General features: G+C 43.9%; 1 protein-coding gene across 2 annotated transcripts in view; it reads left to right on the forward strand.

Annotated features, from left to right (window-relative positions):
• Positions 1-559: 559 nt before the first annotated feature.
• The window catches only part of HHLA2 (HERV-H LTR-associating 2), a 40,973-nt gene continuing 28,836 nt past the window's right edge, over positions 560-12,696 (forward strand). The window contains exons 1-2 of one of the 2 annotated variants that reach the window (XM_040336640.1): positions 565-627; positions 4,411-4,450. The gene's annotated coding sequence lies outside the window, so the exon portion shown is untranslated. Of the gene's footprint in view, positions 628-4,410; positions 4,451-12,696 lie in introns of both variants that reach the window. The other variant, XM_040336641.1, reaches the window with a different exon arrangement.

Below are 12,696 nucleotides of genomic sequence, written 5' to 3' on the forward strand. Positions count from 1 at the left end.
GGGGTTGTAAAGGTAAAAAAAAAAAAAATCCCCTAAATAGCTTCCTTTACCTTAGTGCAGTCCTCCTTCACTTACCTCATCCGTTGATTTTGCTTTTAAATGTCCTTATTTCTTCTGAGAAATCCTCACTTTCTGTTCTTCTGTCTGTAACTAAACACAGCAATGCAACACTTTCTCCCTGGTGTGGAGAAAGCCTCTTGAGGGGGGGGGGGGGCGAGCAGGAGTGTCAGGACACCCACTAACACACAGCTTCTTTCTCTATCTGCAAAGTAGAGAGCGTCCTGACCCTTCTGCTTGCCCCCTCAAGAGGCTTTCTCCACACCAGGAAGAAAGCCTCCCATTACTGTGGTGAGTTACAGACAGAAGAAGTGAGGATTTCTCAGAATAAATAAGGACATTTAAAAGCAAAATGGAAGGATGAGGTAAGTGGAGGACTGCACTAAGGTAAAGGAAGCTATTCAGGGAAAAATAATTTACCTTTACAACCCCTTTAATTTGCATTGATTGGAGGATATGTCAGCGGTATCTTCAGATAATAGATGTGAGTCACTAGGTACTACAACTAGACAAACCTGTTTAACAACTTGAGTGTTTGACAGACTTCAGACGCACAAAAGTTCTACTAAGGTAAGAGATAAGAATTCGTAAATATTCCTAATTTGAGAAAGAATGGGGTGCAAGGTGTGACCTAGAGGGAGCTAAGAAGTCTATTAATCAGTCTTTTTAAGTTTTTGTTAACTTTTCAAAGACTATTGGACATGCAACTAACTAGATAGCGTAGCATACTCGCTGGGTTTGTCAGTAACCAAGGTTAATGTTACAATGAACAAGTAAAACAAGTAAAATACTGCCAACATTTCTAACCATTATATGCATTATATATGTCCTAGCACAGAGCAGTGAAAGCTTCCCACGCTAGGGAGCCATCTGCTAGTGAGAAAAAAAAATTATCCAGAACTGCTCATTTGACCACTTCTCTCTGATCAGGAACAGCAGCATGAGTTTAAAAAGTAAAAGTGTATTATGGCAGCCATACACTAGATGAAAAACCATTTGAAAATCTGACATTTTGTTTGTTTATCGTCCAGTTAATGGTCACAGATCGAAAATGGGTTGTAATGTTTTTAAGCCGAAAAATCAAAGGAAAAGTTTGGAAAACTTCGGCCGAACGGGCGATAAAATAAAAGGTTAATGTGTTTCTCGCCCGAACAGTTTGCATTTTATCGATCAAAATTTGTTGATTACATGATGGCAAAATCGTTTGCTCTCACGAGCATGTGTTTGTTTTTTCGGAAACTCGTTCAAACGATTTTTCGACAGGTGTATGGCTAGCATTAGTCTGCTCTACAATGCCTTTGTATCACTTGCCAAAAACTGCCAAAAACTAGCTTCAACTATTGCATAATGTAATATAAAAGCATTATTTTTTTAAGGTTTTAGAAAAGAGCAAATTCAGTATTTCAACATACTATAAGATTAGTGGTATATTTCTGTTTGGTGTATTTTTGGTGTATGTATCTTTCGCGATTTGAAAGCGCTGATGTGTGAATGACAAATCGCGGAACTCGTATTTGACTTTTGACATTTAAAATCGTGGTGCGGGTCTGCCGCGATTGTCGCGCAATTATTCGCGGGAAGCATGTTGCCCAAAAAAGTTCAGGAGCTACTTTTGGGCAACATGCTTCCTGCGATGTGGGTTGCCACGAATCATCGCGCAACAATCGCACCGCGATTTTAGCTGTTATTCAAATGCGTGCAGAATCGTGGGAAATCTGCCCGTGATTCAAAACACTGAAGTGTTAATGCAGCCTCATACTCTGAATGATCTAAGGTTAATTGTGATGTGTCCCAAGGTTCAGTGTTGGAACCCTTATCTTTTAATATATTTATAAATACTGTATATAGAGTTTGGGAATAAAAGTACCATTTCAGTGTATGTAGATAATTTTTTTATTATTATTTTGCTGCAAATTCAAATAGGAAACAGTACACAATATAATAATATAAAAATGAACAAACATTAACTATCACCATAGTAAATCACTTTTCCCCCCTAATGACCATGCCATTTTTTGCGATACTGCATTGCGTCGATTTAACTGACAATTGTGCAACGTTGTACCCAAAACAAAATGTATGTCCTTTCTTCCCCACAAATAGAGCTTTATTTTGGTGGTATTTGATCACCTCTACAGTTTTAATTTGTTTTTAATCACTAGGAACAGCAGAACTCTCTCTACTCCCTGGTCAGAATGGGGATCTGACTGTTTACATTGACAGATCCCCTTTATGGCTCTCTGAGGAGCCGCCGGCCACACGCATCAGCTCAGGCGCCATGTCGGGGCGAGACCTTATTGCTCTTAAAGCGGCCGATGGCAATTTGCGCAGCTGTGCCAACCTGCTGCAGTATAACGGTGGCAAGCAGTGAGCTCGCAAAAATATTGTTTAGTTTAGGTATTCACACACACACACATATATATATATATATATATATATATATATATATATATATATATATATATATATATATATATATATATGCACTGATGGGCATTGATAGTTGGCACACTGATGACTGGCACTGATAGGTGGCACTGACTGATGGCTGGCAGTGGTACTGGCTGGATGGGCACTAATAGATGTCACTGATGAGCACTGATTGATGGCTGGCACTTATGGGCATGAGAGGATTTACTTCTCTATGCTGCCTCTGCGACGTTCATCTTGGTACACCCTGCACTCGGCCTCAATAAAGCAGCAGTGGACATCTTGTTACACCCAGCTCGAACTACATGGGCTGGGTATAACAAGACATCCGCTGCTGGCATACTGTGTCCGAATGCAGGGTGTACCAAGATGGGTGTCGGGATTTTCAAGCACTGACGGTGTAACGGCAACACGGAGCGTCACTTCCGTTACCGAATGTGACGGCTCCGGTCGCCGCTGGATGATGTGGCTGCACCCTGCAAGCTTACCCGCCTGAGGATTAGCTCTACGCTCCGCTCTCTGCTTGCTGACTCTGCCCGCTGACTTCTTGCTGAACATCGCCTCTCTCCCATCCCAGGTATCGGCAAAGGCATCGGGAGCATTTGTGCGAGTACAAGCACTCACGCACATGCTCGGTATCGGGACAACCCTAACATTTTATATATATATATATATATATATATAATATCTCTGGATATAGATATATATCTTAAATGTGCTTATAACATACATTATAATCTACATAAAGCACAAACTTTTCTCTTTTTCCTTCCCTTTCTCCTGAATAAAAAAGATAGGTGGGAAGGAATAACGGGAGGGGAAAAAGAATAAAAAAATAAATACCCTGCAACAAGCAAATAAAGAATAACAAGCGCCATATTTAGTTGGCAACCAGCATTCAAAATACTGATCCATTAGGGATAGAAACTCTTTCCTAAATGCACAAAATATAACTGGGTACTAACACTTCTAGGTAATAACACCAGGCAGTGGCAGCTGGTGGTCAATAATTTGATTCACTAGCGACAATCTATTCGCACCATTTTGCTGAAAGCTATTTTCCTAAAAAAAAAAAAAAAAAAAGGACAAATAATGCTGATAACACTTGACTATTGGTGGCAAAGTCACCTGTGCTTCTCTTCTTCAGGACTAGACTATAGCTTGTGCTGCTGGGTCTGTACATAGCACCTTTCTCATTATCAATTATACCCCAACAAGTGATTGAAACCCTGGGTCTAGTAAGGTTTGGGGGATCTCATTTGTAGCTTTATATTTATATTGTCATGGTGAGACAAATTTATATTTAGAACAAATGCCCTACCCATATGATTAATGCTAGTAGCGTTCCAAGGATTGTAGGAATGTTAGTGGTTAACAAAAAACGCCTCTTGGTTTGAATTGTCATAGTTGGTTTCAGTTTTGTTCTTGTGTAATATGAAAGGAGCAGCAACTATAGTAATGAATGTTTAATTATCAGCTGTTACTATGTACTCTACTAAATGAAAGGGTTACTTATGTATTTGTATCTTGACAACAAGTGTGGAGTACACATATCTTTGTCTAGAACCGGTAAACAAGTTTCCTTTTACAAGGTTCCCCCACTACTGCAGAACCCAAAATGCCTGCTCAAGGGCTATGCATGCTGCCTCTATCCATAAAAGCACTTCAGCCTAGTGCAGGGGTCTCCAAACTATGGCCCTCCAGTTGTTCAGGACCTACAATCCCCATCATGCTTAGTCATATCTGTGAATGTCAGAGTTTTACAATGCCTCGTGGGACGTGTAGTTCTGCAACAGCTGGAGGGTCATAATTTGGAGATCCCTGGCCTAGTGTTTCAGATTGTCCACTTACCACTTAGGTACTAAAGAAACCTAGGAGAATGTGTCTCTTCAAATTCACAAGTTCCGTTTTTTTTTTTAATAGCTCCAGCAATGAATCCAGGTGGCAAGATAAAGCAAGAAAGGTACAAATAAATGTAATTGTGGTGCATGCTGTGACACAGAGAGCTGGGTGTTGAAATGAAATTGACAAAGTGGTGGGGCCCTGAAATGTTTGTGTTACTCTCCACTTTGCCAGCATCTTCTGCACTACACTGAGGGTTTAGGAGTGTTTGTTTCCTGCACACTCATTTTTCTGCTGTAAAAAGTTATACGCCAGGCGGACCAGGCTTTCGCCACCCAGCTCTATGTGTCTTTGCTTCTTGCTTATGAGTAACCACTTCCTATGCCTAAGCTGTTTACTGCAGACTGTCATATTATTCCTTCTGTCTCCTATAAGCATACTTTGCCTGCTGAGCCTAATGCCCTGTACACACGATCGGTTTGTCTGATGAAAACGGTCCGATGGAGCGTTTTCATCGGACGAACCGATTGTGTGTGGGCCCCATCGTTTTTTTATCCATCGGTGAAAAAACTTAGAACCTGTTTTAAAATTTTCTGATGTTTAAAAAAAAACGATAGAAATAAATGATCGTCTGTGGGCAAGTCCATCGGTTAAAAATCCACGCATGCTGAGAATCAAGTCAACGCATGCTCGGAAGCATTGAACTTAATTTTTCTCAGCACGTCGTTGTGTTTTACATCACCGCGTTCTGACACAAACAGATTTTTAACTGATGGTGTGTAGGCAAGACTGATGAAAGTCAGCTTCATCGGATATCTGACGAAAAAATCCATTGGTCCGTTTTCATCGAATGAACCGATCGTGTGTACAGGGCATAAAGGAAATAAGCTGTTTCTGTGGAGTTTAAGCAACGTTTGGAGGATTCTTTTTTGAGGATTTGATCTGTCTCAATTATCTGCTTTGCATGACTTCCTGGTAATACAGGGGTCTATGCCAGAAGGTGAGAGTACCTAGAGAGACTTTTGGTGGAGGGATTGTCACTTTTTGTTGTGGATCTTCAACACTGGTGGATCAACTTTATGGACTTGTTCACTTGCTACATGCTTAATTTATATTTAATAATATCTTAAATATTATTTGTAAAATTTTATTTGCACATCACCTGATTTATGGACTTCACTTGCTACATGCTTAAAATAATATTATCATGATTTTGCACGTAATTTTTTTTATTTTATTAAGGTTTAAATTTATGCCCTGCACGTTTTCCTGTATAACATATATGCGGTGCACTGAAGTGCAGTAGCCCGAAAATTCCACATTGATGGGAATGACAAGGAATAAAAACACCTGACCAAGGTCATAAAAAATAAAAAGATAAAAACTGCCAACACACAAACCTACTCTGCCTTGTCTAGTGATCCAAATACCCAATACAAAGGTATTGTTGATTCTGTTTTCAATAATTGACATAAACAGGGCTGGATTCACTGGTAAAATATGATGGATATTAGTCGTATGCAAAAGTTTAGGAACCCCTGACAATTTCCATGATTATCATTTATAAATATTTGGGTGTTTGGATCAGCAATTTCATTTTGATCTATCAAATAACTGAAGGATACAGTAATATTTCAGTAGTGAAATGAGGTTTATTGGATTAGCAGAAAATGCGCAAATGTGCATCAAAACAAAATTAGACAGGTGCATAAATTTGGGCACCCCAACAGAAAAATCACATCAATATTTTTAGTAGAGCAGAAATAACGAATAACAGCCTCTAGACGCTTCCTATAGCCTGTAATGAGTGTCTGGATTCTGGATGAATGTATTTTGGACCATTCCTCCTTACAAAACATCTCCAGTTCAGTTAGGTTTGATGGTTGCCGAGCATGGACAGCCCACTTCAAATCACCCCACAGATGTTCAATGATATTCAGGTCTGGGGACTGAGATGGTCATTCCAGAACATTGTACTTGTTCCTCAGCATAAATGCCAGAGTAGATTTTGAGTCGTGTTTTGGGTCGTTGTCTTGTTGAAATATCCAGCCCCGGCGTAACTTCAACTTTGTGACTGATTCCTCAACATTATTCTCAAGAATCTGCTGATATTGAGTGGAATCCATGTGACCCTCAACTTAAACCAGATTCCCAGTACCGGCACTGGCCACACAGCCCCACAGCATAATGGAACCTCCACCAAATTTTACTGTGCGTAGCAAGTGTTTATCTTGGAATGCAGTGTTCTTTTGCCGCCATGCATAACGCCCCTTGTTATGACCAAATAACTCAATCTTTGTTTCATCAGTCCACAGCACCATATTCCATAATGAATCTGGCTTGTCCAAATGTGCGTTTTTATGCCTCAAGCAACTCCGTTTGTGGCGTGTGTGCAGAAAAGGCTTCTTTCGTATCACTCTCCCATACAGCTTCTCCCTGTGCAAAGTGCGCTGAATTGTTGAAGGATGCACAGTGACACCATCAGCATCAAGTTGGTGTTGTAGGTCTTTGGAGGTGGTCCGTGGGCTGTTTTTGACCATTCTCACCATCCTTCGCCTTTGCCTCTCCAATATTTTATGTGGCCTGCCACTTCTGGCCTTAACAAGAACTGTGCCTGTGGTCTTCCATTTCCTCACTATGTTCCTCACAGTGGATACTGACAGCTTATATCTCTGCGATAACTTTTTGTAGCCTTCCCCTAAACCATAATGTAGAACAATCTTTGTTTTCAGGTCATTTGAGAGTTGTTTTGAGGCCCCCATGTTGCCACTCTACATAGGAGAGCCAACGAGAACAACAACTTGCAATTGACCACCTTAAATACCTTTTCTCATGATTGGATGCACCCGTCTATGAAGTTCAAGGCTTAATGAGCTCACCAAACCAATTGCGTGTTCCAATTAATCAGGGCTAAGTAGTTACAGGTATTCAAACTAGGGTTGTCCCTAGGGTTGCCACCGGTACAGGATTCCCCCGGACAGTACGGGTTTTGAATCCTGTGTATGGGAATCAGTCCGCCTGAGCCCCGGACACAGTGCTGAGAAGTTTCCTATTATTACTGTGTAATGGGGTTCCCCTGCAGGTGTCTCCCTCCCTGCACTGCCCGACGCTCTGGCAGAGTATCTAGTGCTGTGAGGGGGGAGAGACGCACCAGTGCCTTCTTCATGCAGACACAGCCTCTGGCTCTTCAAGCCAAGAATGTGACCTGTCTGGACAGCGGGAGGAAGAAACACAGAGCCTGCTGTGCAAGATAAGGGGATACCGACAGCTGGGTGAGTGCAGAGCTGAGGGTCTTTACTTTTCTGCAGTTCGAGTTCAGTGCACAGGCTCTCTCCAGTGTGGGACTTGTCATGCTGCTCTTTCCAGGGACATGGCTGACGATTGGAGATCACACAGTGACACCGTCCACTGCCCCACTGACACCGTCCACTGCCCCACTGACACCGTCCACTGCCCCACTGACACCGTCCACTGCCCCACAGACACCATCCACTGCCCCACTGACGGCGTCCACTGCCCCACTGACAGCGTCCACTGCCCCACTGACAGCGTCCACTGCCCCACTGACAGCGTCCACTGCCCCACTGACAGCGTCCACTGCCCCACTGACAGCGTCCACTGCCCCACTGACAGCGTCCACTGCCCCACTGACAGCGTCCACTGCCCCACTGACACCGTCCTCTGTCCTACTGACAGCGTCCAGGCGTCCACTGCCCCACTGATTGACAGTGTTTACTTTTAAGGTAGGCTAGGTTCATATTTTAACTGACATTTATTTTATAAATCTAATCATATTTTATGGGCACACCATGCCCCTTTAAGTCCACCCCCCTCTCCACTGTTAACACAATTTGGCCACAGCCACTGTTCACTGCAGCGCGCTATGCGCGCCTCCTTACTACTCTCCTAGGGTAACTCAAACGTGTCCTAAGTCTCTTACAATCCTATAGCATGTACTACAAAAAAATTGCTGTGCGCCGCTAAAGTGTTCGGGTTTGGCTTGACGAAAAGGTGGCAACTCTAGTTGTCCCGATACCACTTTTTTGAGACTGAGTACAAGTACCGATACTTTTTTTCAAGTACTCGCCGATACCGAATACCGATTCTTTTTTTTTTAATGTCATGTGACAGGGGCAGTATTTATTTATTTATTTTTTTTTAAAAAAAAATCTTTTTGGGGGGGAGTGGATTGTCAGTGTTTTTTTTGTTTTATATTTATTGCAATTTTTTTTAATTAGCCCTGTTGGGGGTCCTTGGAGAGATATCAGAGGTCTTAACAGACCTCTGACATCTCCCCTTTAAGACAGAGAAAGGGACTAAGGACACATATTCCCCAGTCCCTTTCTCAGCAGCCTCAGCTGAAATGAATAGAGAAGCTTCTGTCCATTTATAAACTGAAGCATCGTAAACACAGGTTACAATGCTCAGTTATGTGAATGGACAGAGTCAGTGATCACTGACTCTGTTCTATCTGAAAAGGTATGAGCCGGGTTTAGTGGCTCCTACCTCCACTCTCCATCCTGAAAGATTGAGGGGGGAGAGCGGGACGGGGGGGAAAAGTCAGCACGGGGCACAGGGGACAAGGCGGCACGGGGGACAAGGCGGCACAGAGCACCGGGGACAAGGCAGCGCGGAGCACGGGGACAAGGTGGCACGGGGGACAAGGCAGCACAGGGGACAAGGCGGCACGGAGCACGGGGACAAGGTAGCACGGAGCACGACAAGGTTGCATGGAGCACGGGGGACAAAGGCAGCACGGAGCACGGGGGACAAGGTAGCACAGAGCACGACAAGGTTGCATGGAGCACGGGGGACAAGGCAGCACAGGGGACAAGGTGGCATGGAGCACGGGGACAAGGTAGCACGGAGCACGACAAGGTTGCATGGAGCACGGGGGACAAAAGCAGCACAGAGCACGGGGGGATGAAGGCAGCGCGGGGGGAGAAGACAGCACGGAGAAGACTTGCAACTCCCCTGCCGCACTGATCGCCCAGGTATCAGGTGAAGTATCGGAGCATTTCCCCCGAGTACAAGTACTCGGGAAAATGCTCTGTATCGGTACCGATACTAGTATCGGTATCGGGACATCCCTAATTCAAACTAACAAAATGACAAGGGTGCCCAAATTTATGCACCTGTCTAATTTCGTTTTGATGCATATTGTACATTTTCTGTTAATCCAATAAACCTCAAGTACCGATACTTTTTTTCAAGTACTCGCCGATACCGAATACCGATCCTTTTTTTTTTTTTTATGTCATGTGACAGTGGCAGTATTTTTTTTAAAAAAAATTTACAATTTTTTTTTCTTTTTTTTGGGGGGGGGGGGGGGGAGTGGATTGTCGGTGTGTTTTTTTTTATATTTATTGCAATTTTTTTTAATTAGCCCTGTTGGGGGTCCTTGGAGAGATATCAGAGGTCTTAACAGACCTCTGACATCTCCCCTTTAAGACAGAGAAAGGGACTAAGGACACAGATTCCCCAGTCCCTTTCTCAGCCGCCTCAGCTGAAATGAATAGAGAAGCTTCTCTCCATTTATAAACTGAAGCATCGTAAACACAGGTTACGATGCTCAGTTATGTGAATGGACAGAGTCAGTGATCACTGACTCTGTTCATTCTGAAAAGGTAAGAGCCGGGTTTAGTGGCTCCTACCTCCACTCTCTCCATCCTGACAGATTGAGGGGGGAGAGCGGGACGGGGGGGGGGAGAAGTCAGCACGGAGCACAGGGGACTAGGCGGCACGGGGGACAAGGCAGCGCGGGGACAAGGCGGCACGGGGGACAAAGCAGCACGGGGGACACGGGGGCACGGAGCACGGGGACAAGGTAGCACGGAGCACGACAAGGTTGCATGGAGCACGGGGGACAAAGGCAGCACGAAGCACGGGGACAAGGTAGCACGGAGCACGACAAGGTTGCATGGAGCACGGGGGACAAGGCAGTGTGGAGCACGGGGACAAGGCGGCACGGGGGACAAGGCGGCACGGAGCACGGGGACAAGGTAGCACGGAGCACGACAAGGTTGCATGGAGCACGGGGGACTAAGGCAGCACGGGGGACGAAGACAGCACGGAGAAGACTTGCAACTCCCCTGCCGCACTGACCGCCCAGGTATCGGGTGAAGTATCGGAGCATTTCCCCCGAGTACAAGTACTCGGGAAAATGCTCTGTATCGGTACCGATACTAGTATCGGTATCAGGACATCCCTAATTCAAACCAACAAAATGACAAGGGTGCCCAAATTTATGCACCTGTCTAATTTCGTTTTGATGCATATTGCACATTTTCTGTTAATCCAATAAACCTCATTTCACTACTGAAATATTACTGTGACCTTCAGTTATTTGGTTGATCAAAATGAAATTGCTGATTCAAACACCCAAATATTTATAAATAATATTCTTGGAAATTGTCAGGGGTTCCTAAACTTTTGCATAGGACTGTATTTGGCCATCAGGATTAATTACCACTCAAGGGGCAAAACCCTTTAAGTTTCTTTTGTCAAAAGCCTTCACCCCGCCTGTCAGTTTTTATGTACACTGAGCCACAGCTTTATGCACAGCTTAACTCATATATTTTTGGCACTGCTCTATGCTGTGATGACTTGACCTCCATGCGCTTTTGTGGGAGTGGCGCCCATGCTGGGCAGCCAATCAAGCATCTGAAGTGTCCAATCCCAATAGGCCAAGAGTTCAGACACTGCACTGCTGGAGGGGATTGCTTACTGCATAATATCATATTATGGCATAAAGGTCTTTGAGAGCAAAATTATAAAAATATATATGTGGATTGTAAACCTTATTTTTTAAATGTATTTAAAAAAATATGTTATTATTACTTGCTAGCGGTGGCTTACCTCCTCTTCTTCTGGAGTCTCTCGTGGCTCTGTCCACTTCTCATTTCCAAGTGCCCCCTCAGCAAACTGTGTGGTGAGGTAGCACCCTTGAGGGTATGCTCCCAAGGTGGACTATGTGCATCCATAGACAGACACAACATGGCTTGGCCCTCTCCCCCACAGGACTTAGCTGACAGCAGCAGGAGCTAATGCCTCCCTCTGCTCTCAGTGAAGCCTATGAACCCAGAAAAAGAGAGCAGACTCAGGTAAGTTTAACACTAAATCCACTGACCACTGGCCATAACACTTTTATATTGTTTTATTTTCTTGTGATCACACGCTAGCCGCTGCCTGAATTAATGGTGTTGTGATAGCGCGGTTTTTTGGTGTACATAACACTGAAGCCTCGTACACATGTACGGGATTCTCCGGCGGTAAAAAGTCCACCGGGAAAACCGAGAACCTGCTCTGTAACTTTTTCCCCTACACACGACCGGGTTTCCCAACAGGAAAACTGCCATGAGAGCATTGGTCGGGAATCCCGGCCATGTGTATGCGCCACCGCAGTGTTTCCCATAGGAAAACTGCCATGTTAAAAACCGCCGGGAATCCGGTGGGAAAAAAGAGAGCTGGTTCTCTTTTTTTTTTTTCGGCAGTTTTCCTGTCGGGAAAACTGCGATGGAGCATACACATGGCCGGTTTTCTCGGCCAAAAGCTCTCATGGCAGTTTTCCAAACTATACCCTACCACTAGGCTTACATTTTCAGCTAGAATACTTCTCTTGCTGAATACTCAAAGTTCCTTGCTGAAAAGTAACAGCAGAAAAACAAACATCTTCTCAAATTGTAGTCATCTTTATTGCGGTAGATTACACAACTTCCCACCCAAAAAATAAACATTTGTTTAAAAGTACCTCCCTTAAATATGTATTTAAACTCTTGGTTAAATTCATATCTAATCATATAAAATCTGATTGCCTCTCGGGGGATCAGGAAGGAATTTTTTCCCCTGCTGTAGCAAATTGGAGCATGATCTGCTGAGGTTTTTCGCCCTCCTCTGGATAAACTGCGGGTATAGGATTGGGTATATGGGATTGTATGATATATATTTTATTTATTTTTATGGTTGAACTTGATGGACTTGTGTCTTTTCTAGCTCTTCACTTCTTGCCCTCATAGGAGCCACAAATAGCAAAGTGGCCTGTTCATTACACACTCCTGAAGCCTGTATGGCTCATTCAGACAGGGGCTGAAACCCTTCCTCCATGCTGAGCCTGTTTTCGCTGCATCTGCATCATTGGAGGAGAGCAGGTTGAGTTCTCAGCACAGTTGGAAAACTGACCATGTTTGGCTCTCCTGCCCAGTGTGGTCAGTTTTTAATAGCAAAGCAGCGGGACTTGCAGGAACACCAGGGATTTCACACAAAGGAAGCAATACAAAGAGAACAGGATACTTTCTCATAAAAGTACAACAGGCACATATCAGGAATATGAAATGTTGGTGGCGGCCAGTGGTAATTTTTTTCGGGGGG

This window comes from Rana temporaria, chromosome 2 (genome assembly GCF_905171775.1).
Source record: "Rana temporaria chromosome 2, aRanTem1.1, whole genome shotgun sequence".
Taxonomy (NCBI): domain Eukaryota; kingdom Metazoa; phylum Chordata; class Amphibia; order Anura; family Ranidae; genus Rana; species Rana temporaria.